Source organism: Mustela putorius, unplaced genomic scaffold, assembly GCF_011764305.1.
Source record: "Mustela putorius furo isolate JIRA1106 unplaced genomic scaffold, ASM1176430v1.1 tig00003853_pilon_pilon_pilon, whole genome shotgun sequence".
Classification (NCBI taxonomy): domain Eukaryota; kingdom Metazoa; phylum Chordata; class Mammalia; order Carnivora; family Mustelidae; genus Mustela; species Mustela putorius.
In genome coordinates this window covers 22,989,536-23,011,434 of record NW_025422005.1, presented here as the reverse complement: position 1 = coordinate 23,011,434, position 21,899 = coordinate 22,989,536, and the positions used below count along the sequence as shown (strand labels likewise).

At 39.4% G+C, this 21,899-nt stretch overlaps 1 protein-coding gene across 20 annotated transcripts in view; it reads left to right on the top strand.

The window, feature by feature from the left end:
- Positions 1-21,899, top strand: part of PUM1 (pumilio RNA binding family member 1) — a 136,613-nt gene that overhangs the window by 5,659 nt on the left and 109,055 nt on the right. The gene's annotated exons all lie outside the window — the stretch shown is intronic.

The window sequence follows — 21,899 nt, the reverse complement described above, 5'->3', positions numbered from 1 at the left end:
AGTGTATTTAATCAGGCTATTCTTTGACACAAGGTATAGGTTGAATTTGCAGAGGGTTCATTTCATACTGTCAGTGTCTGAGTACTGACTAGCAAAATTAACTGACATCTTTCACTAGGTCTCTGGTGTTTCTGTTCTGTTTCAGAAATAAATCAGGTACGAGCACATTTGCAAATTTGAATTCTCAGTTGTGCTTTCCCTGACCCTTCCAAAAAGGCAGTGTGTGTGCCATGGTGTTTTACCATAGTAGAAATGAGGAGGTGGTGTTTACTTCTTATTCATGAGATTTATGAGATTTATTGAGCACATTAATTATATGTCTTTGGTTTATTGGAACAATCCTCAGCATTAGTGCTGATTGATAAGAACATAGTATGTGTAGGTAGGTGAGGGACAGTAAAAAGTTAGACATACAGGTTTTTTTCTTTATTTTTTTTTTAAAGATTTATTTAGTGAGTGAGTGGGGGGCAGTGCATGGGAAGGGTGGAGAGAATCCTAAACAGATTCCATGCCAACTGCAGAGCTTGTTGTGGTGCTTGATCTCAATGACTCTGACTGAGATCATAACCTGAGTTGTAACCAAGACCTGGACACTCAACCGACTGAACCACCTAAGTGCCTCTAGAGGGCTTTGTCTGCACTTAGGGCACATTCTGTCTTCTTTGTTTATTTAAGATTTTATTTATTTATGTAGAGCATAAGTTGGGGGAGGGGGAGAGGGAGAGAAAGAATCTCAAGCAGACTCCTTGCTGAGAATGGAGCCTAACACAGGGCTTGATCTCACAACCCTGACATGACCTGAGCTGAAATCTGGAGTCCGATGCTTAACTGACCGTCACATACATGCCCCAGGGCACTTTTTAATCTTTAAGGCACTATATTTCTTTCCTGTTTTCCTGGAGTCTTGCAGGTGGGAATCAGATTTTATTCACCTCAGTATCCCATTTCCCTGGAATTTGGCATATAATAGAGCTTCAGAGGAAATCTGTTAAACACATGAATCCCTAATCCTTTGGCTTTAAAATAAAATTGGAGAAAAAGGATATTGTCACAAAGAGAAGGGCCTTGAATGCCAGGGCTAAGATTTATTAATTCAATAGGCTGCAGTGTTTTCGAATGTGTGTGTATGGCTTTTATCCAGGGGTGTTCAGGAAGATTGAATTGGCAGTGAGAGATTGGAGTGGGTGAGGCATGGTGTGAGCAATGAAAAAAATAAGTTATGGGACTGAGAAATACAGAGTTTGTGGTGACTGAATTAGAAATCTTACCCTGAGAAAATGAAGTAATAAAGGAAGGAATAGAGAGGGGTATCTGGTTTGGGGCAAGATAATTAAATTTGGTAGTGTGTATGTTGAATTTGAGATGTAGACAGCTGTACATGTAGAGACCAGAGTAGGAGGTGTTTGGTTTGGATGGTATCTATGTAGTGGCATATGTGGAAGGCCTGTAATCTTTGCCTTATTGGCTAAACATTGTTTAGAAATCATAAACATTGGTTTGAAAAATCTCTATTATAGATCTTGTGTTGTCTTTTCTAATGATGGGCTGTTGGGTAAAGCTTAAAGGAGAATCAAGGTGCTCACCTGTCTTGGGCGAGGTGGGAGAATCAAACTCGGGGTCAGTTCTGGCAGAGCTCTAAGATCTAGAATCTGGTTGTGCTGTGCAAGTTAACAAGTGTTTATTGAAGGCTTAGTCTGGGTTGTGTCGTATGCTGAGCTTTATTTTAAGGAACCGCATCTGACTTGTTGAGCAGTTTTATGTGGGTCAGTTAGCAAACTGGAGTTACTGTTAAATGGTGAAACCTGTTCCATACCCAGGGGCCTAAACCAGTGAACCAACTTGGAATTGGCACTCATCACAAAATAGTTCTGTTGGGCCAGACACATGATCTAATAAAGAGTGTTAGAGAAACTCAGGGTAGTTGCTGTGTTGCAGATATGGGCCACACACAGATTACCTCTTCTGAGTCATTATAGTGTATTATAATTTACTGGGTTTGGTGTTGATCTCATCTCTTGGTCTGAACTGTTCCAGGGCAGAGACTGTTGTGTTTTTCATGCCCCTTTGTCAGGTGATGTCTGTAATTTTTGTGTTGATTGAATGAGGACCTTAAATTCTTCAGATTTGTACTCGGGTAAAGTGGGAGATCTTACAGCTCAGCTGTCCTGTGGGGAAAAACAGGTAACAGGTAGGCAGAGGTGAGTATAGCATAATTGAAGAGTGGAGGGGCCTATCATTAAGCAGACAATCACTGCCCTCATCAGCCACTGTTACTGACTGGAGGAATAAAAAGGTGTTTGATCTGTCAAAAGGGAACCACTGATGGGGGTAGAAACATTTATATTTTAGGCACTGGGCTATATTTCCTGTACTTAAGTCTCAGAACAATGCCATGGGGGAGTTAATATCCTTTTTGAGAGAGTAGAAACTGAAGCTTAGTTGCCAGTTGGAATCTGGTTTTGAAATCAGGTCTTTGTGAGTCCATTTCCCATGCTCTCTCTGTATTTCTGGCCCCCCTCCCCCAATAGTTTAAACCTTAAAAACTAAACCAAAACAAACAAAGTGACTGCAGCAAAGTAGCACAATTCGAGGTCAGAGAATTGCCATAATTTTGCTTGAATTTTAGAGATGATAAACTTAATAATACGGAGTGGAATATAAATAATGTTGACCTTTCTCCTAGAATTTCAAGAGTGCCTTTTTTTTCCACAGTAGCAGCAATGCAAACGTCCTTTCCCCCCGCAGATTTGTTTTTATTTACATGTGTATTCTATTTAGTAATTGTGAGAAACTTACATATATCAAGACTGAATTAATATAAAGTGATCTACTTGCCATACTTGCCAGCGCATTCTGCTGTAGTAACCCTTGGGATGTTAATTCCTCTTTGGTGGGCTTACGTCCTTAGCTTTTTTTTTTTTTTTTTTTAAAGGCCTTTTGGCATAATGGAACAAATTTGATCGAATTGGCAGAATGCTTTTAGCAGTGACCTGGCGAAGTAAAGAATATCACAGGCTGTGATGCCAGCCGGCAGTGTTGGAGGGAAGGAAACTATTTATTATTCCAAGTACCTTAGAGCCGTTTCTCTCATTATTACTCTTTTATGAACAATCAGTTTTTTACAATTAAAACTTTTTTTTCACCTTTTGAAATTAGGATTTTCCTGCCTGATGTAGAAATTTTCTTAGTGTCTGAGTTTTCCCCTCTTTTAATAGTGAGCTCTTTAAGCTGTGCCTAAATGTGTATGTGTGTGCACGTGTATATGTATACACACACATAAATATACATGTCTTTTTTTTTTAAAGGTTTGTTTATTTATTTATTTATTTATTTGACAGAGAGGAATCACAAGTAGATGGAGAGGCAGGCAGAGAGAGAGAGAGAGAGGGAAGCAGGCTCCCTGCTGAGCAGAGAGCCCGACGCGGGACTCGATCCCAGGACCCTGAGATCATGACCTGAGCCGAAGGCAGCGGCTTAACCCACTGAGCCACCCAGGCGCCCCTACATGTCTTTTTTTAATACATGAATTTTATTTTGAAGTATAAACCTTAAGGGATAATCAGCACGAGGCTCTTTAATTAAGAGCTTGAGAACATGTGTTGAGGTGATATGTACTACTTTAAAAATCTTATAAGCTTTATTTACAATTTAAAATAATTTAATTTAAAATATTTTAAAATTTAAAATTTAAGTTTAAGGGGCACCTGGGTGGCTCAGTGGGTTAAAGCCTCTGCCTTCGGCTCAGGTCATGGTCCCAAGGTCCTGGGATCATGCCCTGCATCGGGCTCTCTGCTCAGCAGGGAGCCTGCCTCCTCCCCCCCCTCTGTCTGCCTCTCTCCCTACTTGAGATCTCTCTCTGTCAAGTAAATAAATAAAATCTTTAAAAAATTTAAGTTTAAAATTGAACTGTTTATTTTTATTATTTTATTAAAAATTTAAAAAAAAGATTTTTTGTTTATTTAAAAGAGTTTGAGAGTGAGAAAGAGGATGAGTTGGGGGAGAGGCAGGCTTCCTGCTGAGCAGGGAGCCTGATATGGGGCTCAATCCGAGAGCCCCCAAGATCATGACCTGAGCTTAAGACAGATGCTTAACAGACTGAGCTGACCCAGGTGCCTCAGGTGTCTCTTCCTTTAATACTTAAAATTACTGTATTTGGGGACGCCTGGGTGGCTCAGCTGGTTAAGCAGCTGCCTTCGGCTGGGGTCATGATCCCATCGTCCTGGGATGGAGTCCCCCATCGGGCTCCTTGCTCGGCAGGGAGCCTGCTTCTCCCTCTGCCTCTGCCTCTGCCTGCCATTCTGTCTGCCTGTGCTTGCTCTCTCCCTCTCTCTCTCTGATAAATAAATAAAATCTTAAAAAAAAAATTACTGTATTTGACATACTTAGAAACTTCAGAGCCTCATTTTTGGGCCGAGTTGAATGAAGTCTTTGGAGGGGAGTGAGGGAAAGAAGTCTCATGAATTTTGTATTTTTGGCCCATAAAACTTACACGTAGTAAACAATACATCTTATTTAAAAATCTTGCCTACAAAAAAATTTATATTTATTTGTTTTTTGTGTGTGTACTTGTTTTAACAGTAATTTTTATAACCCGAGAACTTTTATTTTGAACAGCATTAAAGGTTTCATCATGCAAAAAACCCAAGGTCAGGTCTTTGATTTGTTGGATTATTTTATTCTCTTATTGTGAAATCTGTTTTCTCTGTAAACTGCTGTGAGATAAAGTGTGTGATGAAATAGGGAAAAAATTTTAGGGTTGACCAATTGAACTGTGTGGCCTCTGTCCTGGTTTTTAAGGAGCAGGGATAGGTAGCTCTGCTTTGGTGAAAGGAAATTTAGAGGGCAACCTCACAGATCTTTTTCACTTTTGCTAGTAGTCTGTTGGTTCTAGGATAGATGAGTATCCACCATGGGTTGATAGCCAGTGGTAGATAATTCTAGATAGCCAGGCGAAAGTCAGTGAATGAACCTTCTTTTTGATTCTTCCTACCCCCATTTTTTTTCACTTGGTGGTTTCATCTTTTTTTTTTTTTTTTTTTTTTAAGATTTTATTTATTTATTTGACAGACAGAGATCACAAGTAGGCAGAGAAGCAGGCAGAGAGAGAGGAGGAAGCAGGCTCCCTGCTGAGCAAGAGAGCCCGATGGGGGGGGGGCTCCATCCCAGGACTCTGGGACCATGACCTGAGCTGAAGGCAGAGGCTTTAACCCACTGAGCCACCCAGGCGCCCCGGTAGTTTCATCTTTTAATGGTATCTTGACACCTGCCCTTGATAATGGCTGTGGTTACTCTCCAGTGGCTGTGAGTTAGTCCTTATATTTGTAATTATTAAATACTGTGTTAAACTGGGAGGGAGCTCAAGTATCCAGGTATTCCCCATACTGACAATCTTGTCATTCTCTGGAGATTTTCTCTGTTGTCCCTGCTGAATGATTGTGTTAGACTGTGAGCCTCTTAGCTTCCTGGGTAGAGTGCTTATTGGTTAACATTGTACTTGAAAGCTGAACCGTCCACGATGCCGTATTTTGTTTTGTGCCAGTGTTTCCTGGAGCCTTTTTCATTATATTTGGAGTTTACAGAGACTTAATGTTATGTACTTAACTTGGTTAGAAGCATCATCAGCAGGCTTTCTTTGACTATAACTTTGAGAACTGTTTTCTATTTTTAAGAATTAGGTTCCAGTGTTAAAAAATCAGCATTCAGTCAGACGCTCTTCTCTAATACTATGTGTGATACTTGATTGCCTGTGCCCCCAGATGGCAGCTTGCAGAGGTTTATGACCCATCTTTGTTTTGTTTTGGAAGGTGTTTGGTGTGGAGTTAGGAATTGTAGGATAGGTGGAAATGAGATGTAACAATGGGAAAATAAGGGTATGTCAGGAAAATGAAGGGAGTAAATTTAGAATTTATAAATATGTACTGGTGGGGTGGATTACAGAATTTGTTCTCAGATTCCCTGTGGCCAAAGAAGGGGGAAATGTCATGAATTAATGAGATTTCTTTTTTTTTTTCCTTAAGTTTTTAATAAGTAACAGCAGTTACTAAGGAAGAGCTGTGTTTTAGCTTTCAGTTATGGATGTGTTTGTGAAGTGCTTTATAAGTAAAGTAATACGATGGTACTGTTTCTCAGCACACTTCTCTGTACTTGGAGAAGAGACACACATCTTTTGTGCATGGGTGTGTCTTGGCAATAGCATTTGCTGAATACTTTGTACAGCCTGAGCCTGATCACAGAATTATGCTTCCTCACGTTGTGGAAAAAATACTTGGAAAAAAAGTTCTGACACTTGCTTAGAATCTGTCCACCCTTGGGAAATGTCTTAACATTCAGAGAGAAACATAGGACTGTCAACACACTACTAAGAGAGTAGTTTAGTGCTGAGGATAGGATAAATAATAGTTATTTTATTTTTTTAAATTTTTAAAATTTTTTTCATTTTTTAAAGATTTTATTTATTTGACAGACAGACATGACCAGTAGGCAGAGAGGCAGGCAGCGAGGTGGGTGGGAGGAAGCAAGCTCACCGCCAAGCAGAGAGCCGATGCGGGGCTCAATCCCAGGACCTGGGATCATCACCCGAGCTGAAGGCAGAGGCTTAACCCAGGTGCCCCAGTAGTTATTTTATTTTTTGGTTGAGTGATTTCTGGCCCTCTTTGCTCTATTTTTTACTTTCAGTTTCTTCATTTTTTGGATATAGTAAGGAGATGTAATGAGAGAGTGGCTTCTGCTCATTGGACTGCTCTGGCAGTTTGCACCCTGCCTACCACTGTAGCATGGAGTGATGGGCAGTGATCAGCGTTAGGTTGGGGAGTTTAATTTGGAAATCTGACTGAAGAACTTGGGCCTGAAGGGTGTACATGGCATTGGTGATAAAATTATAGTTGAAGAGTTATTGGACCTTTTTCAGAGGAATGCTTTTCTATTTTTTTTTTTCCATGTAATACTGTTAGAGAACTGTTGGTTTTAAAATGGTTTCAGAAGATTTAGCAGATGTGGATTTGTCTATTTATTTCCTTTAGTAAGTGCTCTTTTATGGTTAAAATACTGTTTGTAGTGTTCTTATGAACCTCAGCAGGAAAATTCTTAGGTTTGTGGATGTCGAAGGCCCTAAAATTTTTTTAAATAATTGCCTTATTGATACATAATTAATCCATTTAAAGTGTATAAGTCAGGGTACCTGGGTGGCTCAGTGGGTTAAGCCTCTGCCTTCAGCTCAGGTCATGATCTCGGGGTTCTGGGATCGAGCCCCGCATTGGGCTCTCTGCTCAGCGGGGAGCCTGCTTCCCCCTCTCTCTGCCTGCCTCTCTGTCTGCTTATGATCCCTCTCTGTCAAATAAATAAATAAAATCCTTAAAAAAATGTACGGTTCATTTTTTTATTATATTCACAGAGTTGTCCAGCCATCATCACAGTCAGTTTTAGAATATTTTTATCACCCTGCAAAGAATATACCCAGTAGCATTTATTATTTTTTTAAAGGTTTTATTTATTTTTTGAGAAAGAGCACGTGTGTGCAGAAGTATGAGAGGAGCAAAGGGAGAGTTTCCCAAGCCTCGTCTGTGCTCAGCTTGAGCCCCTGCATGGGGCTGGATGTCATCACCCAGAGATGATGAGCTGAGCCGAAATCGGCATTCTAACGCTTAACCACCTGAGCCACCCAGGCACCTGAGTAGCATTCACTTTTTAGTCCTCAGCAACCACTAGTGGCAACTCTGTGCGGATTTGTCTGTTCTGGACATTTACCGATATGGGGCTTGATCCCAGGACCCTGGGACCATGACCCGAGCCAAAGGCAGAGGCTGACATTTAGTTACTTTTAAGGTGGTTTTACCTTTTTAATAATTGATTAAAACCCAGGATCTGAATCACAAATGTCTGGTTGCACTTTTCTGTAGGCTTTATTTTTTTTCTTCATGTAAGCTCTAGGCCCAGTGTGGGGTTGGAATTGATGACCCTGAGATAGAGTCAAGAGTTGCATGCTTTACGGACTGAGCCAGCCAGACACTCAGTATTTTTTATTTTTTAAATTTTAATTTTTTAATTGAAATATAGTTAACATATTTTAGTGTCAGGTGTACAACACAGTGAGTTGACACATGCATTTTGAAATGATCACCATGATAAGTCTCGTTACCATTTGTTACATAAACCTATTATACTGTTATGGATTGTGTTTTCTATGCTGTACTTTACATTCCCATGACTTACTTATAGCTGGAAGTTTCTATTTCTTAATCCCCATTACCTTTTTGCCCATTCCCCTGAGCCCTGCTGCTGCCACCCCTGCAACTACCAGTTCTCTGTACTTACGAATCTGCTTTGTTTGTTCAATTTTTAAAGATTCCATATATAAGTGAAATCATACTATATGTGTCTATTTCTGTATGATTTTAACATATCGTCTAGGACTATCCATGTTGTAACAAATGGAAAGATTTCATTCTTCTTTTTTTTTCCTTAAGATTTTTATTTATTCATTTGGGAGAGTGAGTATATATGCCTACAAGCTGGAGGGGGGTGTAAAGGGAAAGGGGGAAGCAGGCTCAATCCCAGGGTCCTGAGTGGACGGCAAATGCTTAGCCAGACGAGCCACCCGGGTGCCCCAGATTTCACTCTTTTTTTTGTAACTGAGTAATATTCCATTGCATGTATATACCACATCTTTTTCCATTCATTTATCAGTGGACGCTTCGGCTGTTTCCTTATCTTGGCTATTATAAATAATGCTGTAGTGAATGAGGGGTGTATTTATCTTTCTGAATTAGTTTTTTCATTTTCTTTGAATAAATTCTGACAAGTGGAATTGCTGGATTATATGGTATTTCTAGTTTTGATTTTTAAAAAAGTTTATTTATTTAAGTAATCTCTGCATCCAACATGGGGCTCGAACTCCTGACTCTTGACGTCAAGAGTCTCGTGCTCTTCCAGCTGAGCTAGCCAGGCACTCCTGTAGTTTCAGTTTTTTGGTAAAGATTTTATTTGAAAGAGAGAGAGAGGGAATGAGTTGAGAAGGAGAAGCAGACTCCTGCTGAGCAGGGAGCCTGATGTGTGGGGCTTTATCCCAGGACTCTAGGATCGTGACCGGAAGTGAAGGCTCCATCGACCAAGCCACCCAGGTGCCCCCCTCTAGTTTTAAGTTTTTGAGGAACTCCGTACTGTTTTCCATAGTCTCTGTACTGATTTACATACCTACCAACTGTGCACAAGGATTCCCTTTTCTCTACATCCTTGACCACACTTGTTATTTCTTGTCTTGTTTTTTTTGTTTTTTAATTTTTTTTTAGATTTTATGTATTTGAGAGAGAGTGCTCTTGAGAGAGGACCAGCCCAGGGGGTAGGCAGCAAAGGGAGAGGGACCATGACCTGAGCGGAAGACAGATGCATAATTGACTGAGCCACCTATTTGTTTGTCTTTTTTTTTTTTTTAAGATTTTATTTATTTATTTGGCTGGGGGAGAGAGATTGAGAGCACAAGCAGGGGGAATGGCAGGCAAAGGGAAAGGGAAAAACAGGCTCCCTGCTGAGCTGAGAGCCTGATATGGGGCTCTATCCTGGAACCCTGGGATCATGACCTGAGCAGAGGGCAGACGCTTAACAGATTGAACCACCCAGGTACCCTGGTTGAGTGTTAAGAGTCTTCCTGTAGTAGTATCATGTCATCTGCAAATAGTGTTTATTTCTTCCTTACCAATTTGGATGCCTTTTATTTCTTTTTCTTGTTTGCTGTGGCTAGGACTTCCAGTTCTCCGTTGAATAAAGTGGCAAGATTGGGAGTCTTTGTCTCCTGATCATAGAGGAAAAGCTTTCAGGTTTTCACCCTTGAGTATGATGTTAGCTGTGGGTTTGTCAGATATGGCCTTTATCATGTTGAGGTGTATTTCCTCTATCCCCATTTTGTTGAGAGTTTTTGTTAACATGTGCCAGGGCTTTTTAGAAATAAGGTTGGGAGAGTCAGTTTATTTACAGCTTTATACCACAGATTGGGAATTTCTCTAAGCAACAGGTTTTACTGGAACTAATGGTAACAACTTCTCTCTCTGTGAAGTCAGTATTTTCAGGTTAACAGCGTAAACAAACTTGTTTACAACCGTGGGAAGAGGAATGCTTAAATTACAGAGAACAGCAGGTGTTTTCAGGGAACTCTACTCTTTAGATGTCATGAATATACAGTCAGTTGATCCACTAATGACAAATAATTTTTTTCTGTTAAAGGAAATTCCCTAAGGATTTTAATAGGAGAACACTTCATTAACCTAATTCTAGTTATTGTATGTATTTAAAAGCAACATACCTGCTGTTAATTAAAAAATGTTCTTTAATTTGCTAAGAATTTATTGATTTAAATTGTTTTTGCCCCCAGTTGGCCAAATTAAGGAGATACTACTTATAGGGGTCAGAAGCCTAATAAAATTCCAACCTGTGAAATTAATATAGTATTCTTTTCTATGAGGAAACCTAGTTTCATGAAGTGAGGAAGGAATTATAAAGAAGATTTCTTCTAGGTGAGAATTTCAGTGAGTGTGTACATTTAAATGAGTGCTGAAGTAGGGCTCTTTTGTGTTTGGGTGACACAAATCAGATGAGACTAAATTTTATATTAAATACAATTCCTTTGTTAGTTTATTACCTAGAAAATGGGCTTTGAGTTCTAAGTAAGAGTGATGTACATGGGAAAAACACTGGTAGGAAATACGAGAAAATCCTGCTTTTATTTGGGTGGGTAGGGAGATTATGAGTAATTTTGTTTTGTCTTACATGTTTTGTATTTTCCAAATTTCAAACCCTGAAATTTTTATAGGTTGAAAAAGGAAAAAAGATAAACCTTACGCCTTTTTTTTTTTTTTAAAGAGATTTTACTTATTTGAGAGAGAGAGAGAGAGGGCACGCAGGTGCATAAGCAGGGTGAGGGGAGGAGCATACTCCTGATCATGAACTGAGCCAAAGGCAGACACATAACTGAGTCGTTCAGGCACCCCAACCTTGTACCTTCTGTTAAGAGCTTATTGGGGCCCCTGCCTGGATCATTCAGTGGAGCAGGTGACACTTGATTAGTTTCTGGGTCTTGAGTTTGAGCTCCACATTAGGCATAGAGCTTACTTAAAACTAAATAAAATTGTTGGAGCACCTGGGTGGCTCAGTGGGTTAAGCCTCTGCCTTCAGCTCAGGTCATGATCTCAGGGTCTAGGGATCAAAACCTGGGTTAGGCTCTGCTCAGCAGAGAGCCTGCCTCCCTCCCCCTTCCCGCCTGCCTCTGTCTACTTGTGAACTCTCTCTGTCAAATAAATAAAATTCTTAAGTAGATAAATAAATAAATTGTCTAAAAAAAAAACCCAAAAAACAAAGAAAAATGCATACAGAAAATAAGGAGCTTGGTTTACTGTATTAAATGTGTAAAGTGAATTGGCTTATACATTTGCAGTGGAATTTTGACATTGGAGAAGATCTTGGAAATTATTTAACTTTTTTTCCCAATGCAAGGATCTCCTTTAATTATCTCTGTTTTTTTGTTTTGTTTTTAAAGATTTTACTTATTTGACACAGAGAGAGAGGTCACAAGTAGGCAGAGAGGCAGGCAGAGAGAGAGGGGAAAGCAGGCTCCCCGCTGAGCAGAGAGCCCTATGCCGGCCTCCATTCCAGGACCCTGGAATCATGACCTGAGCCGAAGGCAGAGGCTTAACCCCCTGAGCCACCCAGGCATCCTAATTGTATCTGTTTTAATAAAAAGAATGTTAGTGTTTTGAGCAGGTTGCTAGGTTGAGAGTGTAACCAGTGAGATCTGAAGGTGATTTTTTTTTTTTTTTTTTTTTTTTTTTAGTATTGAGTACTGCCTTTTTGTATCTGGAAGTAATAATGACAGGTACTCTCCATAAGTGGTATGCTGGAGCTGTTCTCATGTTTTACATATGATTTGGATTCCCAGTTTTTATCATTTCCATTTTATGAATGAGGAAATGCAGGGTCAAAAAACAAGACCCCATGTTTTATGTTTCCAGATGATACATGTTGAAGGTGATAACCTCATGCTTTTATCACCAGGCCAGTCTGGAGACCTACCATTCTTCATCATGGAGTAGGTCAACTTTTCCCTAAAACATACACAGGCTTCTTTTTACACATTTTAGGCCCTACCTGCTGGGCATATGTTAAAGTTTAGGGACAGCAATAAGAGGTTAGTTGTATGTCTGATTATAGGAGCCCAGTATGGATGCACAGCAGGTGTCAGGAAGTGCTGTGACTCTTCAAAACTGGTTAGTGTCCACTGTGCCCTACGCCCTGTTTTTGTGGATGCCGTCCCCATTCCGGGCACCCTAGGAGTCTTAGCTTCCTGCAGCCAACCTCCAGCGGTTCCCAGGTTATATTCGTATTGCCTTGTTTGGAAGGTTCATATTTCTTGCCAGGACATTTACAGTAGTCTTCTGATAGGTTTTCTGTGAACACCCTCCCCCGTTCCCTGCCCCCAGCTCTTAGTTCTCTGTTACTGCCAGATTGGTATTTCTGAAGACATAGATCTTATGTCTCATCATTGCCTAAATTTTGTTTTTTGCTTTTCAGTTGTTCTTAGAATAACTTCCAGGCTCCTCAGCATAGCATAATTTAGGCCCTTCATGTTTTGAACCAGCTTACCAGTCTTTGCTGGTACTTCACCTCAGCTGTACTGAAGTATTTGTAATTTTCAGAACACAGATGCTAATTTCATAGTGTGTGTAATTCCTCAACATGGTTGGGCAATTTTTATTTACGTACTTTTCTCTGTTGAGAACCCCCTTCCCGTCTCATCCACCTAACCACTTTCTCATCTTTCACGTTTCAACTCAAGTATCATCTCTGGGAAACCTCCTTCTTTGCCCCCCCCCCTTTTAAAAGATTATTTATTTTAGGGAAAGAGAGTGAGTGTAGGGAGGGGCAGAGGGAGAGAGAGAGAAACTTTAGCAGACTCTGCACTGAGTGCAGAGCCCGACATGGGGCTCAATCTCATGACCCTGAGCCCAAACCAAGAATCAGATACTTAAGGGACTGCACCATCCAGGGACTCCTTTTTTTTGAAGGTTGGGTGTGCTTTTGATGCTGTTGTCATTATTTGATAACTCATCTTATTGAAGCATTCAGCTCCCTGTATTGGAGTTGAGTAACTACTTTTTCTTTTAGCATTGGGTACTAGGAAGCTGTTTAAGTAAACACATTCTTGGGCTTAAGTCCAGACCTCCTGAATCTAAATCTCTAGTGATGAGCTGCAATTCATGCTTTTTTTTTTTTTTTTTTTTTTTTTTAAACCGCTCCCTGGTGATCTTATGTGCACTTTGGTTCAGAGCTACTGTGATGGTTCCTCTTGAAGAATCTTTCAGCCTTGGGTCTCCAGCACCTGGCAAATAGTGTATACCTCATAAATGATAAATGAATCCATTATGTTATCAGGGCATATTGAAGAGCTTTATTGAGTGGAGTATTTTGTTTTGGAGGGTGTTAAGATGTCATTTTGAATTGATAAGGTGTAAGGTGTAACAGAATGTGGAGTCTTGAATACTGAAAGGCTTTTGGGCCTGAAGTTGAGTCAGTTAGCATTTATTGAAGGATTGCTTTTGCTTTGCTCCCTGACACCATGAGATTTCTTGAAGCCATAAGGGGTTGGAGGAGCAAGGTTTACTCTTCTTAATTTGTAAGACTTTGAAACATTGTCTCTGTTCACAGTTATAACGCATAATTGGAAAACAGTGCCAGCTTTTTCAACTTAATACATTTACAAGGTTCATTCCTGTTCTCTGACTTGAATAGTATGTGCCAGCATAGTTCAAGAAACTAACATCCTTGTGAATGTAGGATTGAGATTGTAATTTAACTGTTTATTGTCTGCAGTTAACTGCTTTTAAGACTAGTGACTCATTTTCCTACTTGAAGCTTTTTAAGAACTGCTGTTTGGGTTTGAGCTTTCTATTGGGGCATGGTAAATTAAAAAAAATCTATTAGGACATGGTATAAGGTACAAACTATGAATTTATTTTTATTTTATTGTTTAAATCTTTATTTTTCAAGTGATCTCTGCACCCATTGTGGGGTTTGAAATCATGGTTTCCGAGATCGAGAGTTGCATGCTATACTGACTGAACCACTTAGGTGCCACCCAAACTGTGAAATTTAAAATGCACAATTTTTATTTTTTATTATGGTTATGAATTTTGTTCTAAAGTAGAATTTATTAAAACGTTTTGAGATACAATTCACATACCATACAGCTGACCCATTTAAAAGGTTCTGTTCATTGATTTTTAGTATATTTAGAGTTGTGCAGCTATCACCATTTTCATTATGCCAAAAGAAACTATGTATGCAGTACCAGTCACTGTCTACTTCCCCCTTCCCCTTAGCCCTAAGCAGCCACTAATTTATTTTCTTTCTAAGAAGGAAATTTTTTGGTGACTTGAAACTTTTTCAGAGTTAAATGCTTAACAGCACAGGTCATTTCCTTCTAGATGTTTCCTGTGCATATATAAACACGGATTCAGGAATGTGTTGTAGTTTTAAGCCAAATGGGAACATTGTAAATGTATTGCACCTGCACATAATTGTGAACACACTGTGTGGTAGTCTTTTTGCCCTTAATAGATTGTGGCTATCTTTTCAGGTACCTTTGTATCTTTTTTAAGGGCCATGGTACATGAAACCACAATACTTTGACTGACTTATCCCAGGTCACTGAACTTTTTTTTTTTTTGGCTTTGACTTTGTAAACAATGCTTTAGTAAACAATATGGTAGTTTTATTTTTGTATTCTGCAATCATTTCTTTAGAATGTATTTACAGAGGTGAAATAGATCAAACAAAAGAATGCATTTAACATTTTGATACATATTTTCTTTTTTTTTTTTTTTTAAAGATTTTATTTATTTATTTGACAGACAGAGATCACAAGCAGACAGAGGGGTGGGCAGAGAGAGAAGAGGAAGCAGGCTCCCTGCCGAGCAGAGAGCCCGATGCCGATGCGGGGCTCAATCCCAGGACCCTGGGATTATGACCTGAGCCGAAGGCAGAGGCCTTAACCCACCAAGCCACCCAGGTGCCCCTTGATACATATTTTCACACTGTTCTCCAGATTTCCACATTGTTCTACCAACACTGTATGAGTATTGTTAATTTTTTCTGTTGGTGTATATATTATTTTCCTAGATTTATAGGACCGTTTTTGTATCTTTTAACTTTATTGTGTCTTTTGCAAAATCAGAGTTTTAAAAATCAAAAGTATTGGTCTTCTGCTTTTGACTTCTTATATACTTAGGTCATCCCTCACCCGAGCTCCTGCATTTCTTGTAATATTTTTGTAGTTCTCTTTTTGTTTTAAATCTGTAATTCATCTGGAGTTTGTTTCTGTGTATTGTATAGGCAGGAAGTAGTGATGTAGTTTTCCTTTTTTCACATTGGTAACTAGTGATCCTAGCACCATTTGTTGATTTCAGAGACCTCCTTTATAATAAAGTAGATCTCCTATATGTGGATCTGTTTTGACTTATTTGTTATATTGGTATGTTTATTCTTATTCTAGGGCTAGAATTTTCATTAATTCCCATCTTCTCCAAAAGTTTTGTGGGCCTCTTTTTATTCCCCGAGCAGCAACTGGTGGTGAATTGCTTTCTGCCTAGGCCTAGAATTTAAATACTGTATTTTTTTTTTTAAGATTTTTTATTTTCAGACAGATAGAGACACAGCAAGAGACCGAACACAAGTAGGGGGAGTGGGAGAGGGAGAGGCAGGCTTCCTGCCAAGCAGGGAGCCCGGAGTGGGGAGCCCGACGTGGGGTTCTATCCCAATCATGACCCGAGCCAAAGGCAGTTCATAGGGTTATACTTAAAACAACTGAGCCATCCAGGTGCCCCTAATTATTGTATTTTAATGGCATTTGGAATGACAGTAAAACAGTTATTTCTAGAGTCAAAGGTATACCCCAGTCCCAAAGGGATGAATGCTCCTCTGGAGATACCTGTAAAAGTTGCTCCCTCACCACTGTCAACTCCTTTGCTTAAATGTTATTCTCATTGAGGCCTTCCATGAACATTATTTAAATCGCAGCTCAATAGCCATTTATTTATTTATTTATTTGCAAAAACAATTGAAAGTAATTCTTAACATTTTCTGCATTATTTATTTATTTATTTAAAAATATTTTATTTATTTGACATAGAGAGACATAGCCAGAGAGGGAACACAAACAGGGGAAATGGGAGAGGGGGAGGCAGGCTTCTCACTGAGCAGGGAGCCCTGTGTGGGGCTTGATCTGAGGACCCTGGGATCATGACCTGAGCTGAATGAAGGTAGCCACTTAACGACTGAGCCACGCAGGTGCCCCCACTCTGAATAGCCTTTAAACCATCTTGTAATTTTCTGTACTTTCCAAAATGTTTGGAGTGAAGGTTTATTTTTAGAATTCAAAATTACCTTAAAGAGATTAATTTTAATGGGAGGGAAGAAAACCTATGTGTTTTGATTTTTAAATCCAATTTCAAACATGATTCTGTGGCACTCATGGCACCCATAGTCTTGAAATTTAAAACCCAATAAATACACTATATCTTAAGTTCCTCCCAACCCGGGGAGGGAAAACTTGTTGCATCATCACCTCACAGTAATACAAAGTGTAGAGTAATGAACTAAAGATAGTAACTGCTCAGAAAAGGAACAAATTAAGGTTTATTGTTTGCATCATATCGGGTGGAATTCTTTTTTTTTTTTTTTCTTTCCCTTAGGTGGAATTCCAGAAAAAAATTAAATCACCTAAACTAATACATGCCAGTGCTTAGAAGATTATTTTGATTAGCTCATCCTTTTCCTTTTTTAATTCAAAGGAGATAGGAACTCTATTAAAATATATTCTCCACAGATAAAGTTTGGATTTATGTATTATGTGTTCTTTTAGGATCATAAAATCCAGAATGAGCTGTTTGATGTGCTTGGTAGCTGCCTTCTTTTAAGATTTTATTTATTTGACAGAGAGCTCAAGCAGCAGGAGCAGCAGGAAGAAGGAGAAGTAGGCTCCCTGCGGAGCAGGGAACCCCGGTGGGGCTCAATCCCAGGATGCTGGGACCTGAGCCACAGGCAGATGCTTAACTGAGCGAGCCACCTAGGCGCCCCTTATAGCTGCCTTTTTAATTATGTTGTTGTGACTTACCTGGGTAAATTTACTCAATGAGAAGATGTAGTTGAAGATTCGTGTCAAGGCTGCTGAATGGAGGAAGACATTTTGTCAGCCTTCTTCTGGCTGAAGACCTGTTAGATATAGGAATCTCCTATTTCTTGTGCCAGTTGTTTGTACTGTAATAATGATAATGAAGTGTTCAGCTCATGAAACTTTGTGTTTATGTCACCAGAGTTTATTCCCCTTACATGTAAAAATACATGCAGAGGGGCATCTGGCTGGCTGTCAGTGGAGCTTGTGACTCTTGATCTTAGGTTGTGAGTTCAAGCCCCATGATGGGTGTAGTGATTATAAATAAATAAATAAACGAACAAATGAAGATATGATAAAACAAAGGTCATTGTTATTAGCGATGAATGTAATTTTGTTCTCAATATTATAGGTGAATTAAGGACTTTTTCCACGGCCCAATTTCATTCTGTATATCATCATAAACAGTGATTTGAAAATCAAATAACGCCTGGGTGGTTCAGTCAGTTACGCATTTTGCTTTCGGCTCAGGTCATGATCTGAGGGTCCTGGGATCGAGTCCCACATCCTTATTCAGTGGGGTGTCTGCTGCTCACCCCGCTTGTGCTAGCTAGCTCGCGCTCTCTCTGACAAAATACTCAATAAAATCTTTCCCCTTCCCATTTAAAATAACTTGTAGTTACTTTTGATTTCTAAAATCAGTAAATGCTTATTGTAAATATTTTGGAAAGTATGTACGATTACAGAATTATAAAAACACCCAAGATGCAAACCCCAAACCCAGCTAACCAACCACAAAGTAACTGTAATTCAGTCTTCTGCAGTATTCTACTGTTAATTTACCTTTTGTGACAGGACCATCTAGTTTTTTTATTCAAAGCTTGTAAAAATGTAAATGATTATAGTATATTTACAGACAGAAAGATCTCTTTGGTGCTAGTAATGAGAATGACTGCTTCTTTTTTTTTTTTTTTTTTTTTTAAAGATTTTATTTATTTATTTGACAGAGAGAGATCACAAGTAGGCAGAGAGGCAGGCAGAGAGAGAGGAGGAAGCAGGCTCCCTGCTGAGCAGAGAGCCCGATGTGGGACTCGATCCCAGGACCCTGAGATCATGACCTGAGCCGAAGGCAGCGGCTTAACCCACTGAGCCACCCAGGCGCCCGAGAATGACTGCTTCTTGACCTTTGCTTTTGTGTGTATGTTTTTCGTTGGTTTGTTTTTTAAATCTGATGGTCAGTATGAATTTTTACTGATTATTTTTCTTGTTTAGAGGTAAACTTATGGCATTTCTAACAAGTATATAGGACTCAATAACATTTTATTTATTTGTTCATTTAAAGATTTTATTTATTTGACTGAGAGAAAGACTGTGAAAGAGGGGAACACAAGCAGGGGAAATGGGAAAGGGAGAAGCAGGCTCCCTGCTGAGGCTGGATCCCAGGATCCTGGGATCATGACCTGAGTTGAAGGCAGTCGGTTAACCACCTGAGCCACTCAGGTGCCCCTCAATTACATTTTATAAGCAAGTCTCTTCTCATTTTCCCTTTGCCTTAATTTTCTCACTAGTTGAGTTTATTTGATTTGGTAAGTCACTCTGAATCCTTTTTGGAAGAAGTTGAGATAAAAGTAAAAACATTCCTGTATTACAGTTTTGTGTCTATTTTCTTTCTTTCTTTCTTTTTTTTTTTAAAGATTTTATTTACTTATTTGACGGAGATCACAAGTAGGCAGAGAGAGAGGAAGGGAAGCAGGCTCCCTGCTGAGCAGAGAGCCTGATGTGGGGCTTGATTCCAGGACCCTGGGATCATGACCTGAGCCGGAGGCAGAGGCCTTAACCCACTGAGCCACCCAGGCGCCCCTTCTGTCCATTTTCAATTTAACATATCAGAGTATTTTATGATAGAATATTTCCATAGATAATTTTAAGGTTGTGTACTATTCTCTTTTCCTAATATTGTTCATTTAGGCTTCTAAATTTTTACCATTGTAGGTGGTGTGTAATGAATAGTTTTATCAATTGTAGTTTGAATTATTTTCTTCACTTAAGCCTTAGAAGCGGAAAAATATGGCTAATCCTTAATAATGCTGTTCTACCTCTTTAACTATTTTTTCCCCATTTTTAAGATATAATTTACATATAGTTAAAATATAAATTTACAGAGAGAGAAGTAGACTCCCAGTGGAGCTGGGACTGATGCTGGACTCTATCCTAGGATTCTGGCTTCATGACCTGAGCCGAAGGCAGTCGCTTAACCAACTGAGCCACCCAGGCGCCCCCTACCAGCAGTGTTTGAACACTGTAGTTTTTCTGTCCCCTTAGGAGCATTTGGTGGTGTTACTGTTTTTATCTTAGTCAATCTGATACGTAATGATACCTCACTGTATTTTTTTTTAAAGATTTTATTTATTTATTAGAGAGAGAGAGAAAGAGATCACAAGTAGGTAGGTGGTCAGGGGGTGGGGAGAAGCAGGCTCCCTGCTGAGCAGAGAGCTTGAAGACCTGAGCCGAAAGCAGAGGCTTAACCACTGAGCCACCCAGGTGCCCCTCACTGTAGTTTGAATCTGTATTATCCTGATGGCTAATGATGTTCAGCATCTCTTCATGCGAGCAGTTACCTTTATTTTTTAATGTGATTTTATTCTTTTTTTCTATTTATATGAGCTTAATTATAAATAAAAATAGTAAATTCTATTGAATAAATTTCCCGTTTCCTTTATCCTAATGATATTTGCGGAACTCCATTTATAAGTTTGATAAGAGATCTTTACTTAGTTTATGGATCAACATTAACTTAGTTTGTATTCACTTGGAGAGAATTTGTTTTTTAAGATTTTATTTATTTCTGAGAGAAAGAGAGAGATGGAGCATGTCAGGGGAGGGAGGAGGGCAGAGGGAGAAGCATACTTTCTGCTGACCAGGGAGCCTGACTTGGGACTCAGTCCTAGGACCCTGGGTTCATGACCTGAGCCAAAGGCAGATACTTAACCGACTGAGTAACCCAAACACCCACTTGGAAAATTTCAATAATTCATTTTACTTATTTATTTATTTTTAAAATATTTTATTTATTTATTCGACAGAGAGAGATCACAAGTTAGGGAGAGGCAGGCAGAGAGAGGAGGAAACAGGCTCCCCACTGAGCAGAGAGCCTGATGCGCGGGGCTCCATCCCAGGACCCTGGGATCATGACCTGAGAAGAAGGCAGAGGCTTTAACCCACTGAGCCACCCAGGCGCTACCAAGATTTTATATATTTATTCAACAGGGATCACAAGTAGGCATAGTGACAGGCGGAGAGAGAGGCGAAAGCAAGTTTCCTCCTGAGCAGAGAGCAGGATGTGGGCTCAATCCCAGGACCCTGGGATCATGACCTGAGCCGAAGGCAGAGGCTTAACCCACTGAGCCACCCAGGCACCCCTTTTTTATTTTATTTTTTAAAAGATTATTGTGAAGAGAGGGCAAGCATGAGCATGAATTGGGGGCGGGACAGAGGGAGAGACTCCTAAGCAGACTTCCCTTTGAGCTGTGGTGCCCATGGGGAGCTCGATCTCATGACACTGAGCAAACCGAGAATTGGATGCTTAATGCGCTGAGCCCCCCAGATTCCCCTTAATGATTTATTTTTAAACTAGATTTGGCAAATCTGTGGCCTCTGTGCTAGATCTGGCTTGCTGCCTATGGGTGTATGGCCCTTGAGCTAAGAATAGTTTTTACATTTTTAAGGTTGAAAATCAAAACAAAGAATATATGACAAAAACCCTGTGTAGCCCACAAAGTCTATATTATTTGGCCTGTTACAGAAAAAGTTTGCCAACTCCTATTTTTTAAATAACAGCTTTATTGAGATGTTTTTCACATATCTTAAAATTCATCCTTATTATAATTCAGTGGTTTTTAGTACTTTCACAGTGTTATGCAACTATCAGCTATATAACTGTAGGACATTTTTAGCACTCCCAGAAGAAACTTTGTACTCATTAGTAGTCATTGCCTATTTTCTCCTTTCCCAAGTGTTTGGCAAACACTAATCTCTTGTTTTCTGTAGATTTATTTATTATGGATGTTTCATATAAATGGGATCATATAATGTGTGGCTTTTTTCACTCACTGGTTTTAGGGTTCATGGATGTTTATATATCAGTGCTTCATTACTTTTTATGGCCAGGTAATATTCCTTTATAGGATATTCTATATAATTTTAATACATCAGTTGATGGGCATTTGGGTTTCCATTTTTTTCATTTATTTTTTATTTTAATCTTTGACTTTTTCCTCCAGATTGAGCTCTTTTTAGATTTGTTTGCATTATTTGGTTTACTGCTTACTGCCTTGTGGATTTTAATTTTGCTATGAATTTTTACCTATGTATATTCATTTCCTCTAACAATAGATAATCATTTTCTGAAATCGTCTCTTCTGTATCTTCAGGATGTGGTTTCTCTTTCCTCGTTAAGTAGTTTACTTCCTATAGTCTCATGGTGACTTCTTTTGATCATCCTTGAATTAACAGAGAAGAAAGAATCCTAGAGTTCTGGCCACAGATGGGCTGTGTGGGTGGCTGTTATATCTTCAGATATACAGTTGGGTAGCAGAGTAATGTGCACAGCTCCTTCTCCACTTTTGAGTTTCTAGCAGACTTTCATCTAGTGAGCTTCCTTGGATCTCGATGGGTCCCTTTGTCTTTGTTGCTGAAACAGTTGGAGTATCCTAAGAGTCAGACTCTCGAGTCAGCCTGCCTGGGTAACTTC